Source organism: Euleptes europaea, chromosome 20 (genome assembly GCF_029931775.1).
Source record: "Euleptes europaea isolate rEulEur1 chromosome 20, rEulEur1.hap1, whole genome shotgun sequence".
In the NCBI taxonomy this organism is placed as follows: domain Eukaryota; kingdom Metazoa; phylum Chordata; class Lepidosauria; order Squamata; family Sphaerodactylidae; genus Euleptes; species Euleptes europaea.
The window spans coordinates 11030401-11047349 of record NC_079331.1 but is presented as its reverse complement, the minus strand read 5'-3'; positions in this window follow the sequence as shown (position 1 = coordinate 11047349).

Genomic DNA, 16949 nt, shown 5'->3' with positions numbered 1-16949 from the left:
AGGTGGGAGGGAGGCTGTCGGAGCGTAACCTTATGTGAGAGGAAAGTTTCCAGCCTTTGGAAGGTGTGTGTGCCTACGTGCTTGGTGCTAAAGGAAAGGGGGCCACTGGGAAGCGGCTTCTGTGGTTTTGCTTGTAAGCAGCTTATGCGTGTAGCTTGTGTGTATGTCTGAATGTGATGCAGGTATGATTACTCAGGCACAACGTTACTGAATCAGACCTTTGGTCCATCAAAGGCAGTATTGTCTACTCAGACTGGCAGCGGCTCTCCAGGGGCTCAGGCAGAGGTCTTTCGCATCACCTACCTGCCTAGTCCCTTTAACTGGAGATGCTGGGGATTGAACCTGGGACCTTCTGCATGCCAAGCAGCTGCTCTACCACCGAGCCACAGCCCCTCTCCATCTTCTCGCTGTTGTATCCTTTTTATCAACCCTACCAGTAAGTCTACACTGGTCTCGGTGGCGAATGCCCCTGCTCAAAGCGGCCGTTACCTCTGCCTAACCTACCTCGCAGGGTTGTTGCTGCGGGGATAAAACGGAGGGGGAGAAAAGCAGGGTATAAATATCTAAATAAATAGTAAAAATGTCAAAGCAGTGTGTGCGCTGAGAGCTGTGCCATGGAACCCATTCAGCTTTTGTGTGAATGCTGCATTTTCTCGTTCTGCTATTGTTGGTCATGTAGAAAAGCCTAGTATGAGGGAACCTGCCTATTATAGCTAACATGATGGAACTGCTGATCACAGCAGAAATAGGGATGCAACTTGTTTCCGTGTGAGGTTTTTTCTCTCCAAACTACATTCTCCACGCCAGGAGATTTATGGCCTGACCGCTTCTAAAGCAATGTTTACTTCGGCGGCAGGCTGGCCCCAGCCTTTTGTATTCAGCTTCCTGCTTGAGCAGGTCTGAAATACCTAAGCTACTTTCATTTTAACTTTATTTTCACTTCCAATGCCCCAAATATCAGTGTTGAATAAATTACAGGGATAGGGTTCCCAATAGGGTTGCCAACCTCCAGGTACTGTTGTTATACAGCGGTTAATACAGCATAGATTTATTGTTTGTATCAACCTCCAGGTACTAGCTGGAGATCTCCTGCTATTATAACTGATCTCCAGCCGATAGAGATCAGCACCCCTGGAGAAAACAGCCGCTTTGGCCATTGGACTCTATGGCATTGAAGTCCCGTCCCTCCCCAAACCCCGCCCACCTCAGGCTTCGCCCCGAAAACCTCCCACCAGTGGCAAAGAGGAACCTGGCAATCCTAGTTCCCAACCTCAAGGCCATGGCTGGGGATCTGCTCAATTGATCTCCAGCTGATAGAGATCAGTTCACCTGGAGAAAATGGTCGCTTTGGCAATTGGACTCTATGGCGTTGAAGTCCCTCCCCATCCCAAACCCTGCCCTCCTCAGGCTCCACCCTGAAAACCTCCCACAGGTTGCAAAGATGTGGCAACCCTATGCAGCGGTCATGGGAGGGAGGGAAGAAATTAGCTGGTTCCACCAGTAAAGACATTATAAGCACCGGTAGCCAATGCCAGTTTTCACTGGTCTTCATAGCTAGGGTTGCCAAGCCTCTCTTCACCACTGGCGGGAGGTTTTGGGGGCGGAGCCTGAGGAGGGCGGGGTTGGGGAGGGACTTCAATGCTATAGAGTCCAATTGCCAAAGTGGCCATGTTCTCCAGGTGAACCGATCTCTATCGGCTGGAGATCAGTTGTCATAGCAGGAGATCTCCAGCTAGTACCTGGAGGTTGGCAACCCTACCCATAGCTCCGCCCTATGGAGAAGGGCAAGCTGTTGGACCAGTCCCTCATAATGTCCGAATATGCTTTATTGTTAGGGTTGCCAACCTCCAGGTAATCAGTACAGGAGCGAAAAACATATATGGTGCAAAAATAGATTTATCTGTGCTACTTATCTAAACGAACGATATTAAAACATACATATATACAACAAAAATATGAGACCTACAATGTGACAACAAGGTATACCATACAGGTAACAAATTTGAATATAGAGGAAATTTCAAAAAGGATTATAAAATGTCTCTAATAGAGTACACCCATCATCATCAGGCAATATTTCCATGTAGTCTTGTATAGAAGAAGCCAAGTTCACCATGAGGATACGGCCGTTTCAAATTCTTAATTAGTAATTCTTCATCAGTCCTTCAATGGATATTCTTACAGTTTCATATATTCACAATCTCTCAACAGATAAATCTATTTTTGCACTATATGTTTTTCGCTCCTGTACTGATTTCCTAATCTCCCTGATTCTAGTACAGTGGGGTCTATTTTTCTTCCAACCTCCAGGTAATAGCCGGTGATCTCCTGCGATTACAACTGATCTCCAGCCGACAGAGATCGGTTCACCTGGAGAAAACGGCCGCTTGGGCCATTGGACTCTATGGCATTGGAGTCCCTCCCCTCATCCAACCCCGCCCCCCTCAGGCTCTGCCCCCAAAACCGCCCGCTGAGGGTGAAGAGGGACCTGGTGACCCTATTTATTGTGTCAGCAACGAGACCAAGGGGGTAGCCATTCATTTAAGAGCAAGGGCGTTTACAATTTAAAGCAGTGGTTCCCAACCTTTTTTTGACCAGGGAACACTAGGACTTTTTTGTTTGGTGCAGGGACCCCAAGGTTCAAAATAAAAATTCCGAGAATTTGAAAATAAACTTTAATCATAACTGTTAGTTAAACATTAAACTTAGAATAATATTTGAATATATATTTTTATAATAGAGAACTTTTAATTGAAAATATTAATTTATTATGGGTTTATAACTTTGTTTCGCGGACCTTAATTTAGTTCTCGCGGACCCCTGGGGGTCCATGGACCCCCGGTTGGGAACCAGTGATTTAAAGCCATTTAAGAGCAAGGGCTTTTACAATTTAAAGCCATTTAAAAGCAAGGGCTTTTACAATTTAAAGCCATTTAAAAGCAAGGGCTTTTACAATTTAAAGCCATTTAAAAGCAAGGGCTTTTACAATTTAAAGCCATTGAAGAGCAAGGGCTTTTACAATTTCTGCTTGCAGAGAACCCTGGGCAAGCTGGCGTCGACAAGGAGAGTTTTAGCGGGAAAACTGCCTAACGAGGAGAGAATCGACCCCTTCCCTGAGGCAAATTGCCTCTCCTGACGACACACCTGTGAGGCGATGAACACAACACCTGCTTCCCTTATAACACTGAAGGACAAAGCTTGATGTGGCGGGGGGAGACCAGGGTTGCCGGGTCCCCCCTGGCCACACGGGCAGGGGATGAGGGAGACATTTGGGTTTGCCCGCAGCATTTATTTTATTTTATTTTATTTATTTTCCCCCGATTTATAACCTGGCCCTGTGGCGCGGAGTGGTCAGCTGCAGTACCGCAGCCCCAAGCTCTGCTCAGGACCTGAGTTCGATCCCGACGGGAGTCGGGTTCAGGTCGCCGGCTCGAGGTCGACAGCCTCCCATCCATCCGAGGTCGGTCAAATGAGGACCCGGCTTGCTGGGGGTAAAGGGAAGATGACTGGGGAAGGCACTGGCAAACCACCCCGCAAACAAAGCCTGCCTAGGAAACGTCGGGATGTGACGTCACCCCGTGGGTCAGGAATGACCCGGTGCTTGCACAGGGGACTACCTATTACCCCGGCCAAAGCCAGGCTCAGAGCAGGTAACACCGTTTAAAAGACATCGGTATAATCAAAGATAAAATTAGCCATAAGTTCTAAATTTACAACAATCCCAGTTAAAAATTAAACCTGCAGATGGAGCCGAAGTGTATAAAATTAGGAGTGGTTTTGTTTAGCTCCCCGTTCCAGAGCTCCAGGCCCCACCTGGAGGTGCTAAGGTCAACATACAACACTAATGTATGATTACTTACTTCATTCAAAAACACCATGAATTATACTATTTCAGATATTTGTTGTGTATTCTATGCCGTTTACTCTAATAAATGACATTAATTCAAAACGCAGGTTTGCACTGTTTGCACTGGCAAACCACCCCGCAAACAAAGTCTGCCTAGTAAACGTCGGGATGCGACGTCACCCCATGGGTCAGGAATGACCCGGTGCTCGCACAGGGGACCTTTACCTTTATTGGAGTAAATAGCATAAAAGAATACACAACAAATATTTGAAATACTATAATTTATGGTGTTTTTGAATTAAGTAAGTAATAATACATTATTTAGTTGAGAGCCTCAGTGTTGTATGTTTACCTTTGCAGTAACTGTTTGCAGCACGTTGTGGTATTTTGCATATAAGCCCACTTGGAGGCGAGCAATCCACGTCCCATCCTTCGCCTCATACATTTTCCTCATGACCTAACCTGTCTCTATACTGCTAGTAATAAGCTCAGATGAGAAACGTTCGAAATGCAGGGGGTTTAAAGGGCAAAGGGTTTTTGCAGCCCTCTTTCACTTTCTCCTTTAAATAGAAAAGACAAAATAGGCTCACGAATTTAAAAATCAAACCGGCCTATAATCACCTTCCCTTCCCCATAACAGACACCCTGTGAGATGGGTGGGGCTGAGGAAGCTGTGACTAGCCCAAGGTCACCCAGCTGGCTTCGTGTGTAGGAGTGGGGAAACAAATCCAGTTCCCCAGATTAGCCTCCGCCGCTCACGGGGAGGAGTGGGGAATCGAACCCGGTTCTCCAGATCCGAGTCCACCGCTCCAAACCACCGCTCTTAACCACTACACCACACTGGCTCTCTGTAACAGTGCATTGCAGGGAAAGGCAGATCCAGGTCAGCAACCTGATGTTCAAGAACATTTGCCCGCCATCTCTGATCATTGAGGTACTTTGAGCAATGCATAGCTCTGTGGATAGGGTTGCCAACCTCCAGGTACCTGGAGACAAACGAGGCTCAGTGCTGCAATGGTAATAGAAAAGATCCACAACAGCACTCACTACTATAATAATAAAGTAAGGATTTATAAAGTGAAAAGGGTGCAAAAAAGTGAATATATATACATAAATACAAGGGTACAATAAGATACAAATTATCAAAGGAATCCAGCACAGACAGAAATTCAATTGAAGAATATAAGCATCCTGTAAGCCAGGTAAGTCAATGTATATTGTCCACTTCCTCGTTGTGGCTTCGCCATCACTGTTTACCATCCAGCCTGTTATATATATAGAGAAGAAATAACAACATAGTTGTGAGTGCTGTTGTGGATCTTTTCTAACCTCCAGGTACTAGCTGGAGATCTCCCGCTATTACAACTGGTCTCCAGCCAATAGAGATCAGTTCACCTGGCGAAAATGCCCGCTTTGGCAATTGGACTCTATGGCACTGAAGTCCCTCCCCAAACCCCGCCCTCCTCTGGCTCCGCCCCAGAAACCTCCCGCCGGTGGTGAAGAGGGACCTGGCAACCCTATCTGTGGACTATTCAGAGTCTCCGCGTGTTTTGGGAAGCTCAGTCTTCCTGATGGGAGGTTTGCTGCCAAAAGTAACTTCCTGAACAAAGGAATTTAAGGTCACTCTGACTCTGGTTTCTGTGCCAGGACAGGGAGATGCTGGAGCCTTTAAAGTCTTGATACTTAGCTTTATAGTAGGAACTGTTCTATGAACTACTGGGTTAGGCGAAGCTGCGTCAAACATGCAGGTACATTGCACTTGCTCAACGCATGGTGACGTGCGGTTGGATGTGCGTGGAGAGCCTCTAGGGCGCAGGTAGGGTTGCCAACCTCCAGGTACTAGCTGGAGATCTCCTGCTATGACAACTGATCTCCAGACGATAGAGATCAGATCACCTGGAGAAAAGGGCCACTTTGGCAATTGGACTCTATGGCATTGAAGTCCCTCCCCTCCCCAAACCCCGCCCTCCTCACGCTCTGCCCCAAAAACCTCCCACAGGTTACGAAGTGGGCAGTACCATCCCCTGGGGGGCGGCGGAGAGGGGCCGTGCCTCAGTGGTAGAGCATCTGCTTGGCATGCAGAAGGTCCCAGTTTCAATCCCCGGCATCTCCAGTTAAAGGAATGAAGCAAGTAGGTGATGTGAAAGACCCCTACCTGAGACCCTGGAGAGCCATGGAGAGGGGCCGTGGCTCAGTGGTAGAGCATCTGCTTGGCATGCAGAAGGTCCCAGGTTCAATCCCCGGCATCTCCAGTTAAAGAGACTAGGCAAATAGGTGATGTGAAAGACCCCTGCTTGAGACCCTGGAGAGCCGCTGCGGGTCTGAGTAGACAATACTAACTTTGATGGACCAAGGGTCTGGTTCAGTATAAGGCAGCTTCATGTGTAATTCATGTGAAGTTTCTGAAATACAGTTGCCAGCCTCCTGGCAGAGTTTGGCAATCCCACCATCACAACTAACTTGTTTCTGAGATTGCATTGCTGCAATTCAGGCTAAAAGACAAAATATGTTGTTGCAATGTATGTTTAACGTTGGAAAAGGCAATAGGGAGCGGACGCTATTGTTACCTTAGTTATAAATGTTCTTGTATCATAAGGAAGAGTAAATGATTTATTCACACGAATTATTGCTGGGCAGATATTCCTGCTACGCAAACATGTTCTTGCTGCTCTTGGGAGAGTATTATAATTATGCTGAGAAAGTGGGTATACGTCTCTTAAAGGTCAGCTTCTAAACATCCCTAAAAGGGTGTGTCTGCATGCTTGGATATTCCAATTTCTCACCTCGTGTTCACTTGGTTTACCAATAGGGTTGCCAGGTACCTCTTCACCACCTACGGGAGATTTTTGGGGTGGAGCCTAAGGAGAGCGGGGTTTGGGGAAGGGAAGGGACTTCAATGCCATTTTTCTCCAGGTGGTCTGATCTCTATCGCCTGGATATCAGTTGAATTAGCAGGAGATCTGCTACTACCTGGCAGTTGGCAACCCTATTTACCAAGCATGGCAGCTGCATATGTGAACTGAACCGAATGAAAAGCATTGCGTTCAAGGCCATACGAAGTTCGAGTTGTGGTGTTTTGATCTGTGATATCCCATTCACACGTGCCAATCCCTTCTTTGCAAAGCAGCCATCAAGTGATGAACATGCACGGGTTAATCTGGCAAAGCTCTATGATCCTCTCAAATTATAGAAGAGTAAGAAGGTCTAGAGAAGCGGTTTCTAAACCTTTTGGGCCACCGCCCCCTTGGTTCCACAAACAACCCCAGCGCCCCCTACCCTATCCTATAAAAAGCATTATTAAAAATAGGGGTTTGCATGACTCACTGAAGAAGATAATAACAATAACATTTCAAAACAGTAACGATTAATTGCACATCTATTCAAAATCAAATTAAAACTTTTTAGTTGAAATTTATTCGCAAAATTGATGAACTTGATCCAGTGGTACCAGCTCTTCAAAGTCTAGAAAAAAATTCAGATAGTTTCCACCAAATTTGCCAGCAGGGTGCCATAGCTTGATCTATTGTAAATTAGTGAACAACACCGTTGAAGGGCCCCACCTCTACCGCCCCCTTGCTGCCCTCTTGCCTCTTACTGCCCCCCTAAGAACACATGAAGCACATGAAGCTGCCTTATACTGAATCGGACCCTCGGTCCATCAAAGTCAGTATTGTCTACTCAGGCCGGCAGCAGTTATCCAGGGTCTCAGGCAGAGGTCTTTCATATCACCTACTTGCCTAGTCGCTTTAACTAGAGATGTTGGGGATTGAACCTGGGACCTTCTGCATGCCAAGCAGATGCTCTACCACTGAGCCACAGCCCCTCTCCACCGCCCCCCAGGGGATGGTACTGCCCACTTTGGGAACCACTGTTATAGTTTATCACCTCTAGAAATACCAATGTCATTTTTGAAAAATACTCCTGGGATCACTGATGGAGGCTGGCCACACCACCTCTTGAAGGACATAGACAGCTTCATCTTTTCTGAATCCTCACCCATGCTGACCTGAGACAAAATTCTGGAGTTGGAACATAAGGAGTTGGCTCGTGCCCTTCCAAACCTTTGATAGATATGCCCACATCCCTTTATAAATCGCTCTTCCATTAGAATGCTTTTAGCCCATTTATATTGCGGGCTCTGCGTGGTCCACATGACAATGCTGTGCGGCACGTTAGAAGTCTCCAGTTGGGACCCGAATCGAACCATCTGGGAGCAGCAAGACAAGCGACAGGGGCTATGCTCATTTTATCTGAAAGCTTTGCTGGGAAGTGTCCAAAAAGCAGTGGCTGCCAGAACCGATGAATCATTCCCATAATTGCTAGCAATGCGCTTTAGCTAGCCCTGGAGCAACAAGCGTACTTTAAATATAAGACCAGCAGTGGCCGTGAGCAGCATGTTCTAATTACTTCACTTAGCTGCCTCTTGCTGGGTATTTTCTACCCAGCCCATCAAGAAATCACTAGGATTAGACTGTTGGCTGGCAACACCTGGATCATACACAAAGACAATACAAGGAGGAAGTAAATATTAAATCCACAGAAGGGAGGAGTAGGAAATTAAAAGGTCCCAGGAACAAAAGCACATGACTAAGACCTGTTCAGGAGCTGTGCTTGTTCCTGGCTACCACTGGCTCTCTAGGGCTAGCAGCCCATCCGGTCCGTTTGCGTTGAGTTGAATGGGTAGTCTGCTTCTGGAAGCTCCAGCAGTCAGAACTGATTCAAATCCCTCCCTCTTTCTTTCCGTCCATGCGCACCACTCAGTAGAGGAGTGTTGACACCCTGACTGATGCACCAAATCTTATCAGCGTGTCAACAGCTTGTTCTGATAAAAGTTCCTAGGGAAAGAGATAAATAGCATGCGCTCTGGCTGATAGTTGCGATCAAACTTCAAAGCAAAATATTAAAAACGAGGGCTATACGTTGGCAGTGTGGAAAAACAGTGGACGTGTAGTATGTCAAACAGAGGCATCTAACCAGTAAACATATTTTCCCTGCCTCCATTATTAATATCCCTGTTTCCAACCAGATCTAATGACAAAGGACAGGGAGGCATATATTCATCATGTACAAGTCTCTGCTTTTTGGCCACTGTCCCTGGTAAATCACTGTTGCGATCTTATTTTTGCCTTTTGTGAGATTCCGTCTCCTTTTCTACATCTCCCTTTCAAAGAGCCGGTTATCAATCCACTATTTAAAAAAAGAGAGCTCTAAAGCCAGAAAAATGATGTAGTCAATTATCACCCTGTCTCTAACCTGCCCTTCCTGGGCAAAGTGATGGAGAGAGTAGCAGCGGACCAACTCTAGGTCTTTCTTGGATAACTCATCTGCTCTAGACCTGTTTCATTCTGGTTTCAGACCGAGCTATGGAATGAAGATGGCTCTGCTGGATTTAGTTGACGACCTCCGTCTAAATCAGTGGTTCCCAAACTTTTTGGGCCACCGCCCCCTTGGTTCAACAAACTCAATCCCAGCACCCCCTACCCTACCCTATAAAAAGCATTATTCAAAATAGGGGTTTGCATGACTCACTAAAGAAGATAATAACAACAAAATTGCAAAACAGTAACAATTAATTGCACATCTATTCAAAATCAAATTAAATTTTTTTCATTGAAATGTATTCAACAAAACTGATGAACTTGATCCAGTGGTACCAGCTCTTCAAAGTCTGGGAAAAAATTCTGAGTTTTCACCAAATTTGCCAGCATAGTGCCATAGCTTGATCTATTGTAAATGTGAACAACACAGTTGAAGGGGACCACCTCTAGCACCCCCCTGCTGCCCTCTTGCCTCTTAGTGCCCCCTTAGGTAATCCCCCCCCCAGGGGGTGGTACTGCCCACTTTGGGAACCACTGGCCTAAATGAAGACAAACCAGGCTTCCTTGTTCCTGCCGGATTTACCTGCAGCCTTTGACTTAGTGGACCATGCCATCTTGTTGAGGTACCTGGAGGTATTATGGAGTATGCATTGAACTGGTTCAAATAATTCCTCATGGACCGGACCCAAAGTATCGCCATTGGAGATTAGTTATCATGAGTGTGGGACCCATCCTGTGGAGCCCCACAGGGAGCAATCTCGTTCCCCATGCTCTTCAATCTCTATATAAAGCCCTTGGGGACTCCTTCATCTCCATGCTTTTATTCATCTCTTTTCCTCACTAAAATGCCAAAGGTGTTGTTGCAACCAGCTGTGCCTGTGTGTTTTACAGTTAATTATTAAACGCGATTTCGTGTATCTTGTTTCGTGCGTGTGGTTTAGCTAATGTTTTATAGAATCATTGTCTTGGGTGGATTCAGAACAGCTTTTTGTGTGTGTGTTTACTGACACAACCTTTGAAATTCTCTGCTATATCATCTACGACAAATTATATTTTCTGAATGTGTGATAGCTCTCTTATTGCGTGGTACCCATTCACAGAACTGTCCTCCGTAATGAGATTTATATTCTGGTTATAACAGTAAACAAGATTAGGAACCATAGTGGTCTGGTCACTTGAGGATGTATAGAGGAATATATTTAGAGAGACACAAAGCAAGAATATGGAACCCCAAACAGGAGTAATTTGTTAGGTAATATGTAATATGCTTTCTTTTATTATTCCATTCTATAGTCTGCATCATATCCATAGTATTCAACAGCAAATGTTATAGCCAAGAACTCACAGCAGTAACATCAAAAAGCCATATAAACCATGGGGGTTACCGCACTTTGTATTCCCAGCAATGTATTAAGAGTTTGAAAATGTAAAAAACATCGCTTTAAAAGGGTTTTTGGATACCACGGCTTATAAATGGTTGGAAGACGTCTTCACAGCTAAAGGGGCCAAACAAAGTGCGAACAGTATTTTTTATAACATTTTCAAACTCTTAATACATCGGTGGGAATACATAGAAAGTGTGAACAATATTTTTTATAACATTTTCGAACTCTTAATACATCGCTGGGAATACAAGGGCGGTAACAGCCCATGTCTGCATTACAAAATTTAAATCAGTTTCTGACATGTTTAGACATCTTGACTCCCAGTCACTGGGCCGCCAAAAATAACTGGCACCTGCATAAAACTATAGTTCTGATCTCTCGAAAACGATAAAAATCATGGTTTTTCTGTACTCTTCCAAGTACATTTCTTCTGCTATAAGTTCTGTTTGCTTGTTTTCTCAGCCATCCCTGTCATGACCTCTAAAGCTGGAATTCTACCCGCAATTACTTGTGAATATGCATCTAATTTATGAACAGACGATTGGGCTACATCTATGTGAAAACAATCTTGTATCCTGTTTCAATCATCACCAAAAACGCTTTATAAATGTTGTTCTTCCTGAGTGACTTTCAGAACCTTTTGGCTTCTCTAAATTGCTTATCTCACTACAACCCAGGCTACGTTTGTAATTTCAAATGTTTTGTTGCCTTTCTCCCAGGCAAGTGGGACCTAAGGTGGTAACAGGTTAAAGACCGTATAAAGCTTAAATGCTGGGACTATTAAAACAGCCAGTAGAAATCTTGTCCAAAAGAAATGTCTGATCTGAAGAACCAGCAGATTACAGAAGTCATCAAGAGACTCCAAAGATTCTCTTAAAGGTTCAGACTTGAGGCCCCTGTGAAATTGAACCCAGTCCTTACTTCTTCTGAAAAACTGTCCCACTGGGCTGGAACGGTCACAGAGACAGCCTACAAGCAAGCAACAACAGAACACACGCTTGTCGGGTTTGGGAAAGCCAGTGGGTACTTCTGTGTTGAGTAGGGTTGCCAATCTCCAGCTACTATCTGGTGATCTCCTGCTATTACAACTGATCTCCAGCCGACACAGATCAGTTCACCTGAAAAAATAGCTGCTTTGGCAATTGGACTCTATGGCATTGACGTCTCTCCCCTCCCCAAACCCCGCCCTCCTCAGGCTTTGCCCCCCAAAAAACTTCCGCCGGTGGCGAAGAGGGACCTGGCAACCCTAATGTTGAGAAGAGTTGCAACCTGGCTCATATCGGGAGACATCTTCCTTCAAGTATATGGGCCCGAAGTTCTCAAGGGCTTTAAAGCTGAGCACTGGCATCTTGAGTAGGACTCAGAAAGCAATAGGAAACCAATGCAAGATCGCAAAATGGGTGTGATAAGATCCCTGCCGACAGTTCCCGATAACAAACGGGCCGCCGCAATTGGCACCGAAATCAGTTTCCGGATTGTGTCGGCTGTTATTCCCCTTGGTGCTTGTCACTGGCATAGTTCCTGGCTTTCTATTGACCAGACTGTTGCCAACTCTTGTCAACTGAACAGTCTCTCGGGGTGCTAATCCTGCAAGGACGTTTGGCAAAATCAGACTAGCAAGGTTAGATCCCAAGTGTATGTGGTGACGACGCTTGACATCACAGACTTGCTGATGCCAAATGGGTTTGAGTCTGGTTTGCACCCGGATTAGAATGCTAGCTCTGCAACCTCCGGTTGCATTCCATGGTAGAAGAAAAGCTGAATATAAATGTAACAGGACAATACCTACAAGAAGAACTGAAGAGGATGGAGACACAGACAACAAAGTTTGGGCCATTTTTTTATGAAGTTTCACCGTAAGAACTCCTTTCTTCTTAAAATAGCTTCCCCTTGTCTGCTTGGGTATTTATTGTTTCCAAATTAATTACCAGTGTATTTTTGTTCTAGCAAAGAAGACATATCTATTATTCATGACCGTATCCATCGCCTATCCAATCGTTGATGGAGCCGGGCAGACAGTATTACTTTTCTTTTTTAAAGGGCTTATGAAGGAAAAGCACAAATGTAGCAATTGATGGCCTGCCTTGGTGCCCTCAGGAAGATACACACAGGGCACCGAAAAGTCCTTTGAAATCTGCAGGGGAAGCAAATCTTAACACTTCTAAAACGTACACATTTAAATGCTGGACAGCCTATAATTTATCTGTAAAAGTCTGGGTGCTGGAGATCTTCACAGTGGGCTGCAAACCCATTTTTATCCTAGCAAGTGGCACAGTCTTATTTATCCCCCAAGAGACTAGACCGAAAGAAAGAAAGAAAGAAAGAAAGAAAGAAAGAAAGAAAGAAAGAAAGAAAGAAAGAAAGAAAGAAAGAAAGAAAACCCCTAAAGAAAACAAAACAAAATCCATTGATCTTGGGAATTCTGCCAATCCAAGCATCTCTCTTCTGCAGAAATCCGCTTCTAGGGAGTTGGCTCAAGATGTCAATCCTACAGGAAGCTTCCAGTTCTTCCTAAATGCTTCTTCAAGATAGAAAGTGGTGTCATGTAAAGAAGAAGAAGAAGAGTTGGTTTTGATATGCCAACTTTCTCTACCACTTAAGGAAGAATCAAACCGGCTTACAATCATCTTCCCCTTTCCACAACAGATACCCTGTGAGGTAGGTGGGTCTGAGAGCGTGTGTCTAGCGCCCAAGGCCATCCAGCTGGCTTCAAGTGTAGGAGTGAGGAAACCAACCCAGTTCATCAGATAAGCATCCGACACTCACATGGAGGACTGAGAAACCCGGTTCTCCAGATCAGAGTCCATCACTCCAAACCAACTCTCTTAACCACTACACCATGCTGGCTCTCTATTTAGCTGAACTTTGCTATCTGTAAAATGGGAATATTAATGACTCAGTTTCCACAATATTTTCACAGTAAATTAAATAAAGGTTACAAAGTAGCATAGAAATGGTCAAACTATTGGTTTCGGTATCTTTTTCAGTATCTGGTGCCAGCAATGGCATAAAGTAGTAATTTTGTTAATGCTGTTTTCCGCCTATAAATTCAATCTGTGTCGTTAAAAAAAAATTATCATCTAGAGTAGAAGGAATGTTATGTTAACATTTTGCTTCTGGTGTGAGAATATCTAAGGAGGGTGCAAGTTTATGAAAATTTAAATTGAAAATTGATAGTGAAATAAAACAGTAGTCCAGCGGCACCTTAACGTGTTTTATTTTGGCGCAACAGACTAAATACAGCTACCCCTCCGAAAATTGGCAGGATCACTTCCTTTTGCAACTGGCCCTGCTTCCACATCTGTAACAGCAGGCTGACACATACACATTTACTAGCTGAAGCTTTCCCCTTTGCTTTACCTCCTTGCTAGGAAAATCTCCACCTCTTACATTTCTGTATGTCAGCTTCCTCTTTAGGGCAGAGGAGCCAGGCCAGAAAAATAGGTGGCCACCCTCACTTAAATGCTTCTTAAGCTCGTTGTGGTGAGGGTGGGCTGCCCCATTAGGGTTGCCAGGTCCCTCTTTGCCACCGGTGGGAGATTTTTGGGGCAGAGCCTGAGAAGGGCAGGGTTTGGGGGGAGGGGCTTAATTGCCATAGAGTCCAGTGGCCAAAGTGGCCATTTTCTTTAGTGGAACTGATCTCTGTTGGCTGGAGATCAGTTGTAATAGCAGAAGATCTCCTGCCACTACCTGGAGGTTGGCAACCCTATGCCCCATGGATTCGACCAACCTCTTGTGTAGAAACTCAAGTGGTTGCCAAGCACTTGTCTGGACAGCAGTATTTAGCGGAGCCGGCTGCAACGTTACCTGGTCAATTATAAAGCTATCTCTGCTGTCCTTATAACTTTGGTGCTCTTTTTTAAAAAAACGCACCTCATACAAAAATACATGCTCAGTAATAAAACTTGCTTTCTTCTCTGCAGCACGTAGGCAACAAAAAAAAAACTTTCATGAGTCATTAGACTAACGGTGTGACAAGTGAAAGGCAGTTCAGTTGCCTTCAGCATAGAAGGAGGAAATTAAAAGTCCAACTGGATTGCAGGGGGCGGGTGCAGTCGGTGTTGAAACACCTGGCTCGTAATCTTACCGTAGGACACTAAAGGACCTTTCTGCATATTTGGACATTGAGAACCGGTCCTGGTTCCGTTGTTGGCGGTGGCATCCGAATGATGTCTTGCTTCATGGTTGGAGGCGACAAGAATAAGACAGCACAAAGTGGAGGTTCAGATTCATGTGAATTTTGCATGGCAGCCATTGTTCTGGAGCATACTATCTATGCTATGCCCTTTTATCTGTCATAGGGGTTAGCTGCAAAGGCGGCTAGGGTGTGTGCCTGTGCAGAATGATTTTGCTGGGCACACTGCAGTTGTGGAGACTGTCAACGGTTATGGTGGCTTTACAAGGTACATTGTTCTGTACACACAAAACTTGTTTGAACAGAGAGGCTGATGGACTGGAGGCATCCAAGAGGCAGGGTTGCCAACCTCCAGGTACTAGGGTAATCTTACAACACTAAGGCTCTCAATTACATAATATATTATTACTGACTTAATTAGGGAACACCATAAATCATACTGTTTCAAGCATTTGTTGTTATAATATCTTCTATTGTTTACTCAAATACATTATATTAATTCAAAACCAGAGTTAGCACTATTTGCTCAAATAACTACTTTTGTAACCACAAAATCCACCAGCATAGGTAGGGTTGCCAACCTCCAGGTACTAGCTGGAGATCTCCTGCTATTACAACTGATCTCCAGCTGATAGATATCAGTTCACCTGGAGAAAATGGCTGCTTGGCAATTGGACTCTATGGCGTTGAAGTCCCTCCCTTCTCCAAACCCTGCCCTCCTCAGGCTCCACCCCCAAAATCCCCAGGTATTTTCCAACCTGGAGCTGGCAACCCTAAACTGTACCTTGTGTTGAAGAACCACCTGCTTTTCCGTCCGTCTGATCTTTCTTATCTTCATCTTTTCTTAAGGCTTTGCCTATATTTCCACCTCCGTCTGCTCTGTGGCTGGAAGCAGGAGGTAGCATTACAGCGTGATGTAGGATTGACACCACACCGGCAGTATCTAAGATGCTGACTGGCTGCTTGGATCTTCCAGCATGGCGCCACAAAGAGGTACAACATTTCAGTATACCAGAAATAGTTGAGTTTTTTTTTTTTAATAAAGCTGTGCTACTCAATGTCTGTCTCAATGCCAAAGTTAAAATATCCCAGAACAATCCAAAAGTGACTGGCATGAAAGTCTGGATGTCCATCATTTGCTCTTTAATTTGGATAAATGTAGCTGGCGTGCAGCTGAGTTATGCTTTCCATGCCATCAGAGTATTTTTATAGCCATCAATGGGGGGAAGATGACCATTTCGCCTAGTCTTTTGCAGTCGTAGATTCTTTAACGGACACCGAGGGCTGGAAGATGCTTATGTGGGCATTGATGGCTAGTCGTTAGGAACTATTGGACATTTCAGGGAGGGGGGAGCACCAATCAGTAGCCAACGTTTGACCCCATGCAGAGGTATTCTTTGCCAACAGACTTAATGTTGTACTGGAACTAAAGATGCGCCCCAACGCCAGAGATTAGGCTGGGAATCTATTACATGCCAAGATAGATATGCGTGATGGGAATTGTCCAGGTGCTCTTACAAAACCTCACATACATATTCATTGTGAAGGCAAATCTTGCATGACCAGGTTAATTTAGGAAGAATTTTTCTAACAGAGCGGTTCCTCAGTAGAACAGGCTTCTTTGGGTGCTGGTAAACTCTCCTTCCCCGGAGGTTTTAAAGAAGAGGCTAGATGGCCTTCTGTCAGCAATGCTGATTTTATGACCTTACGCAGATGATGAGAAGGAGGGCATCTTGGCCATCTTCTGGGCATGGAGTAGGGGTTACTGGGGGAGAGGTGTGGGTGGGGGAAGTAGTTGTGAATTTCCTGCATTGTGCAGGGGGTTGGACTAGATGACCCTGGTGGTCCCTTCCAACTCTATGATTCTAATTCCCAACATGGATGCATGGAGCTGCCTTATACTGAATCAGACCATTGGTCCTTCAAGGTCAATATTGACTGCTCACACCGGCAGAAGCTTTCCAGGGTCTCAGGTAGAGGAATTTCCCATAACCTGATCCTTTTTTTTTAAACTGAAAACAGAATGGGGGATCTTCCCTCCCCCCACAGGTACCTTTCTGCTTATCTCATGTTTATCACTTCTTCTGCAAGTTACCAACTGAGTCACTGGAGAAGTTTGGTTACTCCAAGGCTTGGGGAGAAGACAAAATGCAGCAACAAGTGACAAAATACTTGACGGTGAGATTACAAGTTAGTGCTTTTTGAAATTCGCATAACTGAAGTTATCTCCGTCTATGGCGTGCCTGCATTCCGCTGAGTCACTT